The following is a 13,024-nucleotide window of genomic DNA, read 5'->3' as shown; positions in this document are numbered from 1 at the left end:
TATACACCTTGTCAGTAACTCAGTCTTCACCTTTTGTTAAGAGTACGAATGTTTTTATTTGTAACCTATCGGCTTCTCGAGGGTAATTAAGGCTGCAAGTAACCTGTTTTCCACCAGTTACTGATAGTTTAATCTTTCAAATTGATATTAAACTGCGTATACACACTGAGAGACCTGGTGTATGTAACCTAGAAACTTAAAATGCATTTCACGTTTAATATGCGGGAAATGTGGATTTACCCCCTCATTGTGATGTTTAGGTATATTTAAAATAAATGATTACAATCAAAGGCCCGGGTTCTATCTTGGGCTGGGGCGAGACGTGTGTGCAGTTCTCTTAACGGCGCTTACTCGTGTTGGCCTAAAAGAAAGGTGTCCTGTAGCTCGACCGCTAGCGTACACAGTTCGCACACCGAGGTCCGGGGATCGATCCCCGGTACGACGGGAAACGTTAGGTGGTGTTTCCTTAAGGCACCTGCTGTCCATGTTCATCTATCAGTATATAGGTACCTAGCTGTTAGTCGACTGGTGTGGGTCGCATCATGGGACAAAACTGACCTGATTTGGCTGAAATGCTCTGCACAACAAAGGGCTTTCCATATAGTAGTATGTTATTGATGTCAGCTAGGCCTGTATACCTTGTACATGTAGAAATAAAAATTGTTATAGTGGACCAAGCGATATTGAGGACGCGACTCGTACAAAAATTAATGTAACATGAAGCTAAGTTGACCCGAGACCCGCTTCAATGAGATTTTTATTGACAAGAATAACCCACCACCACCACGAGATTGTTTGTCCATTATGCAGCCAGCATCATTTTTTGCTGTTCTGGTTGGCTAGGTGACATCACCTGACAATTCTGGCCTGTTCCTGATTGCTCTTGACAGTTTTGAGGATTCCCTGATAGCGTGACTAACCTCGAGTTGTCCTCACTGATGGTTTAGATAATCTGAACTATACCGATTGTCTGGTTGATACCATGCCAATCTTAGCTGTGTACCGTTTGACATGTTGAGATGACGTGAGTACTGAGGATTGTTTTGCTTTTGCATGTTAGGTGAAAGCTAATTATTATTATTATAATCCAGGGGGAGCGCGAAACCCATAGGATTATACAGCGCCTGTGGGGGGATGTGGAAGGCATTCAGGTTTAATTCAGGGAACTGGAGCACAGATCCAATTCCCTAGATCAAGAGCCCCTCACCAGCATCAAGGAACCTTCCTTGAGGGGGTGAAAGCTAAGCCTCTTTGGTTGGCTAGAGATCACTTGAGAGTTCTAGAATATCCTGATTGGCTAGCTGGGGTCACCTGACGGCTGTAAGTTGTACTGATTACCATGTTTGGGTCACGTTCTGAGGTGTATTGATCGGCTGGCATAGGTCACATAACAGGCCCGTTGAAGGGACCGTTGGGCATAATAAGCGTAACCACAATTTGTTAAATTTATATATAATAGGACATTGCAGAACAAACCACATAGGGATGAAAATCTCGAGCTAAAGATTTCCATCTCCATGTGGCTTGTTCTGCATTGTTGAAATTATTTGCGACTGTATTGCGTAATAGTTCATACCACCCTTCCCCCTATTAAATTTATATATAATAGGTCATAGCACCCTGTACCCCACTCCATAATCACCGCTATAGGGCTAGAACATATGGATACTATAATAAAGTCGTAACAAGAGTAATATTAGTATGAAGGCAGCCTAGTAGGGAGAGGCTGGGAGGGCGGGTGGACATTAAGCAGCGGTTATTTATTGGCGCCACACGAGAAGACAGGCGGCCAGTCCCTCTGCTGTACTTGTGTTGATATACGGCATGAGAAGCATGTTTCCTGACAACTTTAAGGGATGATGGTGTTCTTAAACGTGTCAGGATGTCTCCTGACAAATGTAAGAATAATTTTCTTAAGCTATGATATCTCCTGGTAGCTGTAAGAATGATATTAAGCTAGGGTGCCTCCTAACAACTGTAAGAATAATGTTCACAAAGTCAGGATAGGATGTCTGTTGACATCTGTAAGAATGATCTTCCTAAAGCCAGGATGTCTGTTGATAGCTGTAAGAATGTTTCTAAAGCCAGGATGTCACTTGACATCTTAAAAAATAATGCTCTTAAAGCCAGTTCAAGCCTTAACTTAGACATGACTACTGTAACAGTTTAAAGTTAGTCAGAAGATGCATTCTGTAGTTATCAGAGATATCAATATCTCAAAATGCACCGGCACCAGAGCTGCTTAGAAGTCGCATTATCAAGCTATCGCATTGAAGATTTGAAGCCGATCGGATGAGCCATTCTCAAATTATCGCATCAAAATCAGTGTTTCAGCTTCCCAAATTTCAATAAAATTGGTAAATTTTATTCTAAAATTATTCTAAAATTTTTTGTAGAATACACCAGTGTTTGAAACCAATCAAAATTCTTTTATTCCATGGAAACAAATTTGCTTTATAAAATTAGACTATTAAATTAAAATTTTCACGGTATAAAATCAGTGTGAAACTTCCTCGAGAGAAACATATCTCTGCTAAAAGTTTAAAACAACTTTGACATTATTTGATGGTCAGCTGAGGGATTTACCCTTATACCTTTGATGAGTTCAGAGTTTTTCTACTCCAGGATTGTAGTCAAATTTTGGAAAATTACCACCTAAACAGACCACTCACAATCCAGAGATTCCTGTAAGATACATCAACATTGAAGGCTTGAAACCAATCGGATTAAGCATTCACAGATTACATGAAAATCAGCACTTTAGATTTTATAAATGTCTTCAATACACTTGTTAAACTGGCACCCATACAGCCCATGATCTATAGAAAAAATATCTAGTTAAGATACAAGAGAGTTAGTGGCTTGAATTCAGGAAGGCGATTTAGTCCTCAGTTATTCCATGGAAGCCATTTTTAAATAACTTTGGGAGAGTAGGCACTTAAGCAGCCACAAATCGGTGTCAGCCTTTCTTTGAATAAAATTCACCATTGCTAAAAATTTGAAACCAGCCACAAGAGGCATTCTTCATTATTACTTAGAATTCAACGATTCTCGGTTTAATTAACTGGCAAATTTGCATTTGTAAATCCTAAACTTGTTGGGTATTATTCTCTATGAGTCATTTAAATATTGAAGTCGTTCAGAAGAGGCTTATTCAAGTTATTTCTTCAATAATGCTATACAAAAATAAAATTGATAAGTTGGCCTCATGCACTCTAATAAATATTCCAACCTTTTGAGCAGGATACACGTGTTGAAAGTTTGAAGTCTATCAGAAGAGGCATTCTTAAGTTATACAGACCTAATCCGGAAATGGGCTATATAGAATTGACAGGGCGCCTGCACATGGCAATAGCTGCATGAACCACTCCCTAGTTACAGCTTGAAAATTAAGAGCGGATCATACGAGACTATCACAAGTTGCAAACTAAAGCCTTGGAAGAAAAAACAAACAAGACACCCTAGAAAATTAGGTAACAGAGATAATAATGTTTTAGAGCGGGTGAGCTCGTTTTAGACGAAGTTAACCACGTTTTAAGCTACGATTATCTCGTTTTAAACCAAAATGTAATAATTTTAACCATGATAATCAAATACCAGACCAGGATATACCAAGAGTTACGTTCGTTAAATGGAAACAAAAAAAATCTTTACTCTCCATTAACATTTCAGACTCGTTAACGTACACTTGAAAAATAAGTTAGTATCATATACTCCTTCAGCTACATGGAATGTCAGTAACTGCAGCTAAATTAGCATGAAACTCTAATTGCTAGGCTTGTAATTAGCCTAGACCTAATTATGGGTTATCTGGTTATAGTGCATGCATTTCTTGAGCCCTTCAAAGGGGTGGGTGGGTCGATCTTGATCCAAGGAATTTGATCCACCCTCTCCTTTCTCAGATTAAACTTGATAGCCTCCCATTCCCCAGGCGGTGTACGACCCCTGTAAGTTTAGCGCTTCCTCGTGGATATCGAATTTGTGGGATAGTCTTAAAAATCATTATTACACTGAAATTTTTTGTCACAAAATCTTAAATTTTTACCATTATTATTGATAAAAAATAATACTATCCCGAGGAAACGCTAAATCCGTAGGGAGTCATACAGCTCCCGGTAAATGGAAGGTTGTCAGGTTTGATTCAAGGGGAAGGGTAGCTCCACTTCCTTAGATCAAGAGCCCTTCACCGGCATCAAGGTACCCGTCAACAAAAATTCCTCTTATGTTCTATTTGCTCTCAACGATCTTTTGCGTTCTTGCAGTTGGTTCCCGAGTTTTGGGGTTGGCAGAGAGTTCTCGGGTTGACTTGGCGGATGAATTGCGTACCTAAAACTCATAGATATTCTGATAATGAATTGTATTTATGCCATGGTTTTGTGGTTGGTTAATTGGGTTTGAATCCTATCATGACGTTGATTAATTGGTTTGAAGCCTATAGACTACTCAAGGGGGCCATTGGATGTAACCTGTTCACCACCAGTCAAGAATAATTTAAAAAGGAAAATACGTATAGGGTTTAAGGTAAACTCAGCTTATATACACTGAGAGGGACACACCTCTGTGTATATGCATCATCACAAAGAATACTATATTTACGAAACTGTCGACAAAACAACAAGCGAAAAACTAATGTGAAGGACCTGCGAGTGATAATATCAGAGAATTTCACTTTCAAAGATCACAACAATATATCTACCACATCTGCTAGGAACATGATAGGATGGATAATGAGAGCCTTCAAAACTAAAGATACCAAGCCAGTGTTTCTCTTCAAATTACCTGTTCTCACTAGGCTGGAATGTTGTTGTATACTATGGCTTCTTTCAAGGCAGGCGAAATTGCAGACCTTGAGAATTTACAGAGAACTTTCACGACACGTTTAAGTACGATAGAACATTTAAATTACTGGGAGCGGTTGAAGTACCTTGATTTGTGCTCCTGGAACGCAAGCGAGAAAGATAAATATACTCTTGTAATATCCTAGAGGGACTAGTCCCAAATCTGCACACGAAAACCACTCTCTACGAAAGCAAAAGACTTGGCATATGCAATATGCCTCGGTGAAAAGATGGGGCTCCACGAGTACGCAAAGAGACAACTCGGTAAGTGTCAGGAACCCAAAACTGTTCGACATCCTCCCAGCATAAGGGGTATTACCAATAGACTCCTAGCTGTTTTTAAGAAGTCGCCGGACAAGCACCTAAAGTCAGTACCTGACCAGTTGGGCTGTGGCTCGTACCTCGGTTTAAGTTCGGCCAGCAGTAACAGCCTGGTTGATCAGGCCCTGATCCACCACGAGGCCTGGTCACTGACCGGGCCGTGGGGGCGTTGAACCCCGAAACCCCTCCAGGTATGTATGTCAGTATGGAACCATGGGGTAATTTTACGCAAACTGCGTGCAAAAGGAATAACTGGGGAAAGAAGCAGATGAGTATTTGACGTCCTAACAAAGAGAACCCCAAGTTCTGTTCCCCAAGGCACGGTACTTCCCCGCACTTCACTTCCGCATTCTCATTTCTGACATAGTGCTATGATTTACGTCCCTGTCTATCATCCTTTGCAGACCATACTAGAATCTGTATGAAAGTGGCATCCATAAAAGACAGTCTCCAAGCTGATATAAACCAAGATTTCCAGTGGAATACTGATAACGATATGTTCACTGAGGACAAACTTCAGTTATTACGCCATGAAAGAATAAAGGAAATTAAAAATATCAGAGTACTAGACAAACTGACTACTCAATAGAACGTAAGTCTAATGTGAGAGACCTTGTAGTGATAATGTCAGATGATCTCACGATCAAGGAGCACAACGGTGTTATCACAGCTGGAAGAAAATAGGTGGGATAACTAGAACCTCCGAAAAAGAAGCCAAGCTAATGCTACTCTTCAGGTCACTCGTTCTTTCAAGGGTCCCCTCAATGGAGGTTCCATGACGTTGGTGAGGGGCTCTTGATCAAGGGAATTGGATCTGTACTCCAGTTCCCTGAATTGAGCCTGAATACCTTCCATCCCCCACATGCGCTGTTTAATCCTACGGGTTTAGCGCTCCCCCATAATTATAATCTTTCTAGGTTGGAGTACTGCTGTGTTCTAACAGCCCCCCCCCCTTAATGCACAAACAAATTATACTGGGAATACTTGAAGTTCCTAGAACTTCACTTTTTAGAGCGTAGGTTATAAACATGCATCATAAACTACACTTGGAAGATACTGGAGGGATTGGGCCCAAATATGCTCACTGAAATTACTATTTAATTAAGAAAACAAGAGGCTTGAGAGACAGTGCAGGACACCTCCAGTGATAAGCAAGGGAGCGATGAACTCCTAAGTGTTAACCACGACTCGGACCGTCCCTTCATGCATAAGGGAAATTATCAATAGACTCCTGGAGTTTACCTGGAGAGAGTTCCGGGGGTCAACGCCCCCTCGGCCCGGTCTGTGACCAGGCCTCCTGGTGGATCAGAGCCTGATCAACCAGGCTGTTGCTGCTGGCTGCACGCAAACCAACGTATGAGCCACAGCCCGGCTGATCAGGAACCGACTTTAGGTGCTTGTCCAGTGCCAGCTTGAAGACTGCCAGGGGTCTGTTGGTAATCCCCCTTATGTATGCTGGGAGGCAGTTGAACAGTCTCGGGCCCCTACTCCCACCTGTCTTGAAGAGGGAACTCTACAGATTCCTCAAAAGAAATTCTGATCAGCCGGGTTGTGGCTGCGAGCGGCGAGCACTAATAACAGGTCAGCTTAATCTGGGACTGGGCCACGGTGGTGGTGACCTCCAGAAGAGACTTCAGGTAAACTCCTGGTAATACTAATCATATCCTTATACCATCACTACATCCTTTGAAATTGTGTACTATTTTTTTCATAATAAAATATGCAACCAGGGTAGCATTGAAAATTGTTGGGTAGCATTGAAAATTGGGTTGGGCAAATGTTTTGTTAGTGGGATGAATTGTAAAGGACCTGCCTAGTGTGGGCCAACAGGCCTGTTGCAGTGTTCCTCCTTTCTTCTTAAAAGATTGGGTGGGAGATGAAATAGAATATTCGAAAAGTTTCAAAAAGAAATCTCGGTATTTATCCTTGAAGCTTTTTATCTACTCCGAGGCTGTGGGTCCCTCTCACTTGCACCTACCTGGAGGTTACCTGGAGGTTATTCCGGGGATCAACGCCCCCGCGGCCCGGTCCATGACCAGGCCTCCCGATGAATCAGGGCCTGATCAACTAGGCTGTTACTGCTGGCCGCACGCAGTCCAACGTACGAGCCACAGCCCGGCTGATCCGGCACTGACTTTAGGTATCTGTCCAGCTCTCTCTTGAAGGCAGCCAGGGGTTTATTGGCAATTCCCCTAATGCTTGATGGGAGGCTGTTGAACAGTTTTGGGCCCCGGACACTTATGGTGTTTTCTCTTAGTGTACGAATGGCACCCCTACTTTTTATTGGCGGCATTTTGCATCGCCTGCCCAGTCTTTTACTTTCGTAGGGAGTGATTTCTGTGTGCAGATTTGGGACCATTCCTTCCAAGATTTTCCAAGTGTAGATTATGATATATCTCTCCCTCCTGCGTTCCAACGAGTACAAGTCAAGTGCTTCCAAGCGTTCCCAGTAGTTAAGGTGCTTGACAGAACTTATACGTGCAGTAAAGGATCTCTGTACACTCTCTAGATCTGCGATTTCACCTGCTTTGAATGGAGATGTTAATGTACAGCAGTATTACAGCCTAGAGAGAACAAGTGATTTGAAAAGGATCATCATGGGCTTGGCATCTCTCGTTTTGAAAGTTCTCATTATCCATCCTATCATTTTCTTTGCACGTGCGATCGTGGCACTGTTGTGATCCTTGAAAGTGAGATCCTCAGACATTACTACTCCCAGGTCCCTTACATTATTTTTCCGCTCTATTGTATGGCCGGAGTCAGTAGTATACTCTGTTCTAGTTATTATCTCCTCCAGTTTTCCATAACGGAGTAGTTGGAATTTGTCCTCATTGAACATCATATTGGTTTACCGTTGCCCACTGGAAAACTTTGTTTATATCTTCTTGGAGGTTAACCGCGTCCTCAGCAGATGACAGCCTCATGCAGATCCTAGTATCATCCGCAAAGGATGATACGGTGCTGTGGTGTATATCTCTGTTTATGTCTGATATGAGGATAAGGAATAAGATGGGGGCGAGTACTGTGCCTTGTGGAACAGAGCTCTTCACTATGGCAGCCTCCGATTTAACTCTGTTGACCACTACTCTTTGTGTTCGATTTGTTAGGAAGTTGAAGATCCATCTCCCCATTTTCCCAGTTATTCCTTTAGCCCGTATTTTATGGACGAGGTTTCAGTCTATACAAGTAAGTAGTAGGTTCGCCGGTACCGTCCCAGCCCGGGTCTTTTCCAGATGGTAACCCGGCCGTCTGTACAAGAAAAAGCAATCAAACCGTAATAATTAAGTTTATTTAGGTACAAGTATACATAAATAGTTACACAAATTATCATACATAGTAACACATGTGTAAATTGCCTAGGATAACCCAAAATTAACTTGTAACTGTTTATTTTTCTCTCGCTTGTGTTTACGAGACGTCCACGCTGCAAAAAAACACATGCTAATATTTTTGAAATCAACTAACGTGACTTTGTATGTTTGTTTTATTCGAAATATATATATTCATTAATATGCTTGTTTTACTGGGGAATTTACAGCTGATTATTTACCCAGCTGCGAAAACTAACTCTCTAGACGTGTGATAAAGGCTGGTGTGTATGTTACACTCAAAATATAAGCTGTGAATGCACTTCATTCATTGATGGAAGACAAAGATCTTTGTTTTTGACATACCTTTGTATCCTGCCTTTGTTAATTCAGTGACCCTTGGGCGGCAACACTCTTCCCCCTGAGGTGTTGCCAACTTTCAGAGGGTTAATTAGCAGTCTTAGGATTGTTATTGAGGATTGTAAACAACTACTTCTACGGTATGTTGAATTACAGTGGTTTTTGTGGCTGACTATGGTGGGATGGGTTGTAGCGGGGGGCTTCTAGGATACAAAAGGTTTTAGGGTGTAGCTGTGGGTGGCCTGACCGTAGCGAGGGGTTGGGGGTGGACGAGGGGAATGGAGAGGGGAGAAGAGAAGGGAGAGGGAGAGAGAGGTAGCGAAAATCGCGGAGACAGTGGTTGACTGTTAGTGGATGCCACTAGCCACCATCTCTCACGTATTAACTGTGCTAGTACAAACAGTGCCGCCGCGCATCCCTGGCCTGGTACTGTGGCCCTGCCTTTGTTACCCATGGCCCCCGGAGGCCATTATATCACAGGAGTCTTTGCAACATGGGTGTCCTTGCCCATGTTGAAACACTACACTTGTTATCCTAGTCTTGATGACGGTCTCACAGATTACGAATTTTAAAGAAAAAAATAAATTTCATAGAACAGAAGCCAAAACATTGCAATTTAAAGCGTATGAATTCGAATGCTTCATTTGATGTAAAAAAAAAATCTTACAAAAAATGTCTTGGCCTTGGAAAAAAACTAATGCATAACTTTCTCCTTATTTTAAAACCTAAGGACAAAAAACGGGGAATTCAGTAGGCCTAGAGACCATTGCTAGGCATTGGTCTCACACCCTACTCCTCACACCCAGCCCGCGAGAGGGGTCTCATGCAGTTCTTAATGAACAGAGTTCCACGAGTCTAGGCCTGGGACTGAGTGTATGGGCATTTTGTCAATGACTTTCTCAAAGTTTAGTGGTTAGGTGATTATAATCAAAATGGATGATTATAATAATAATTAGTGGAGTTAGGGTTATGTTAGAAATTTGGCAAACATTTACAGGGTTTTGAGGCTCATGAAAAAAAAATTATTTGGATTGTCTATCTTTAGACTGATTAGTGGCTCGCTGAACAGTCGTATTAAGATTTCAGTATCTCACTCATTTTTTTTTTTATGTTGTCATCTGTGTAGGCTCTTTGTTTCTGGCAAATGAAAGGAAATATTTTGAATTTCTTTCAATTTCACTAATTGCTTTTAGCTCCTCTTGTCTCTCCTGGATCCTGTATGAGTCCTTTAACTTAAGCTCAGTATTTTCCACTTCCCTGGTTAGCGCTTCCTTCCGTGTTTCAAATCTAGCATTCTTGAGGAGCTTAATGATCCTTCGCCTTCTCCTGTAGAGGGAGCGTTTCTCTCTTTCCAATTTACTTCTTTTCTTTTTTTCTTAGGGAAATATGCCTTGAATATACTTCAGCTACTAGAAAGTTGATCTTTTAAAGGCACTGGTTAGGGCCCATGTCATTTAAGATATCTTCCCAACATGTTTTATTTCGGACATAGTTTATCTGGTTCCAGTTGATGTTCTTGTTGTTGAAGCTGAATTTGGCGAAGGACCCCTGTCAATCATATACCTAGTTTATCTGGTTCCAGTTGATGTTCTTGTTGTTGAAGCTGAATTTGGCGAAGGACCCCTGTCAATCATATACCTACATGTATATGATTGACACAAAATGGTATGATATTTAGAAGTTTTGCCCGCCAGGGTCTTTATTAATCCCGTGATTTACAGTCAGTAGTGGGCGAAAAAAAAATAGTTATAATATCGCTTTCGTATTAGTATTATTAATGTCATTATTATTAATAGTAGTAGTAGGTTAGGTTAGTTTAAGGTTTGTCAGGAAACAGGACAAGTGTTTCCTAACGTGGGTCTTAGTCATATGATATTCCGCAGCTGGAGCTTTTCGTCATCTAACCAAGGCCTTCCGTTGGCTTACCGGTCCACCCCTTTAAAAGTTAAGGTTATAATTAATAGTAGTAGTAGTACTAGTATACGCTTGTGGAAGCGCAAAACTTGAAAATGGGGAGGCAACTTCACTTCCTTGAGTCAAGAGCCCTTCAGCAGTATCAAGACACCCTTAAAGGGAATTGTAGTACGTCAGTATTATGTGGTACTATCTAGACGTAACAAGACAAGGTATTAAATTTTCTTTATATGACTTTCTTTATCATTAGTTGGCCTTGGATTACCAAGAATAAATATAGCATAAACACATGAGTCACCAGATGTCTCGTTCTTCTAAACTTGTTAGTGTGACTTGTATTCAAAACAAAAACATGGACAAGTTTTTGTTCTTGATTCGTCAGGGAAAATCAGGTGATAGTGATCTCTGTTATAAGATTAGCATTTCTGTAGTGGGGCATGGCAGACTTTTTTTTTCATAAATCCTCAGCGTGCTACTACCCTATTCTATATATTTGTTCATTATTAACTAAAGCTGGTTTCCCTGGCATGTTCCCCTCATACGGGATGGATCAGTGTTAAAATGTCAGTGAGGTGGGAGAGACTTTGGTAGGGCAATGAGAATGTCGGTACGTATTCCATTAAAGGCACATTAACCACACTGACTGAAACTGGGTAACCGATGGTCCTGTGGTGGACCACGACAGCAGCGACCACTGACTTACCCGTGCTGGGACTTGGTGGTCTGAGTGTCCATTGATAAGGTCCATTTGTTTGCTTTTCCAAGTGTGTGTGTACTCGCCTATTTGTACTCGCCTATTTGTGGTTGCAGGGGTCGAGTCTTAGCTCCTGGCCCCGCCTCTTCACCGGTTGCTACCCCCTACGAAAGTAAAAGACTGGGCAGGCGATGCAAAATGCCGCCAATAAAAAGTAGGGGCGCCATTGGTACACTAAGGGAAAACACCATAAGTGTCCGGGGCCCAAAACTGTTCAACAGCCTCCCATCAAGCATTAGGGGAATTGCCAATAAACCCCTGGCTGCCTTCAAGAGAGAGCTGGACAGATACCTAAAGTCAGTGCCGGATCAGCCGGGCTGTGGCTCGTACGTTGGACTGCGTGCGGCCAGCAGTAACAGCCTAGTTGATCAGGCCCTGATCCATCGGGAGGCCTGGTCATGGACCGGGCCGCGGGGGCGTTGATCCCCGGAATAACCTCCAGGTAACCTCCAGGTAGGTAACCTGACAACTCTATGACTGAAGAAATACTTACTAATATCTCTGACTCATTTGTGTCTTCAACTTCCAATTGTGGCCTCTTGTTTCTGTGTCCCCTCCCTGGAACATCCTGTCTTTGTCCACCTTGTCTATTCCACGCAGTATTTTATATGTCGTTATCATGTCTCCCCTGACCCTCCTGTCCTCCAGTGTCGTCAGGCCGATTTCCCTTAATCTTTCTTCATAGGACATTCCCCTTAGCTCTGGAACTAACCTTGTCGCAAACCTTTGTACTTTCTCTAGTTTCTTGACGTGCTTTATCAAGTGCGGGTTCCAAACAGGTGCTGCATACTCCAGTATGGGCCTGACATACACGGTGTACAGTGTCTTGAACGATTCTTTACTAAGGTATCGGAATGCTGTTCTCAGGTTTGCCAGGCGCCCATTATGCTGCAGCAGTTATCTGATTGATGTGTGCTTCCGGAGACATGCTCGGTGTTATACTCACCCCAAGATCTTTCTCCTTGAGTGAGGTTTGCAGTCTTTGGCCACCTAGCCTATACTCTGTCTGTGGTCTTCTGTGCCCTTCCCCTATCTTCATGACTTCGCATTTGGCAGGATTAAATTCGAGAAGCCATTTGCTGGACCAGGTGTCCAGTCTGTCCAGGTCTCTTTGAAGTCCTGCCTGGTCCTCATCTGATTTAATTCTCCTCATTAACTTCACATCATCTGCAAACGGACACTTCTGAGTCTAACCCTTCCATCATGTCGTTCACATATACCAAAAATAGCACTGGTGTGTGTGTGTGTGTGTGTGTGTGTGTGTGTGTGTGTGTGTGTGTGTGTGTGTGTGTGTGGAGGTGGTGGCTGGAGTGAGCGCCTCTGGGTGGCTCACCGCTCGCTACATCACTGCTATGCACCCGCATCCATAACATGTGCAAAGAGCTAAACCCTTCAAGGGTGCTGCTCTGATGCTAGTGTAGGCCTCGAACCAAAGAATTAAAACTACACTCGCTTTTTTCAATTAAATTTGATTACCTCCCATTCTTCAGGGTCTGTATGACACTATAGATTAATCACTTCTTTGAATA

The 13,024-nt window shown here is 42.4% G+C and overlaps 1 protein-coding gene across 2 annotated transcripts in view; it reads left to right on the top strand.

Annotated features, from left to right (window-relative positions):
* LOC128704093 (uncharacterized) overlaps positions 1-13,024 on the top strand; it is a 68,260-nt gene that overhangs the window by 19,511 nt on the left and 35,725 nt on the right. The gene's annotated exons all lie outside the window — the stretch shown is intronic.

This window comes from Cherax quadricarinatus, chromosome 66, assembly GCF_038502225.1.
Source record: "Cherax quadricarinatus isolate ZL_2023a chromosome 66, ASM3850222v1, whole genome shotgun sequence".
NCBI classification, from domain to species: Eukaryota; Metazoa; Arthropoda; class Malacostraca; order Decapoda; family Parastacidae; genus Cherax; species Cherax quadricarinatus.
Note: the sequence above shows the minus strand (reverse complement) of the source record. Positions and strands in the feature narration are given on the sequence as shown.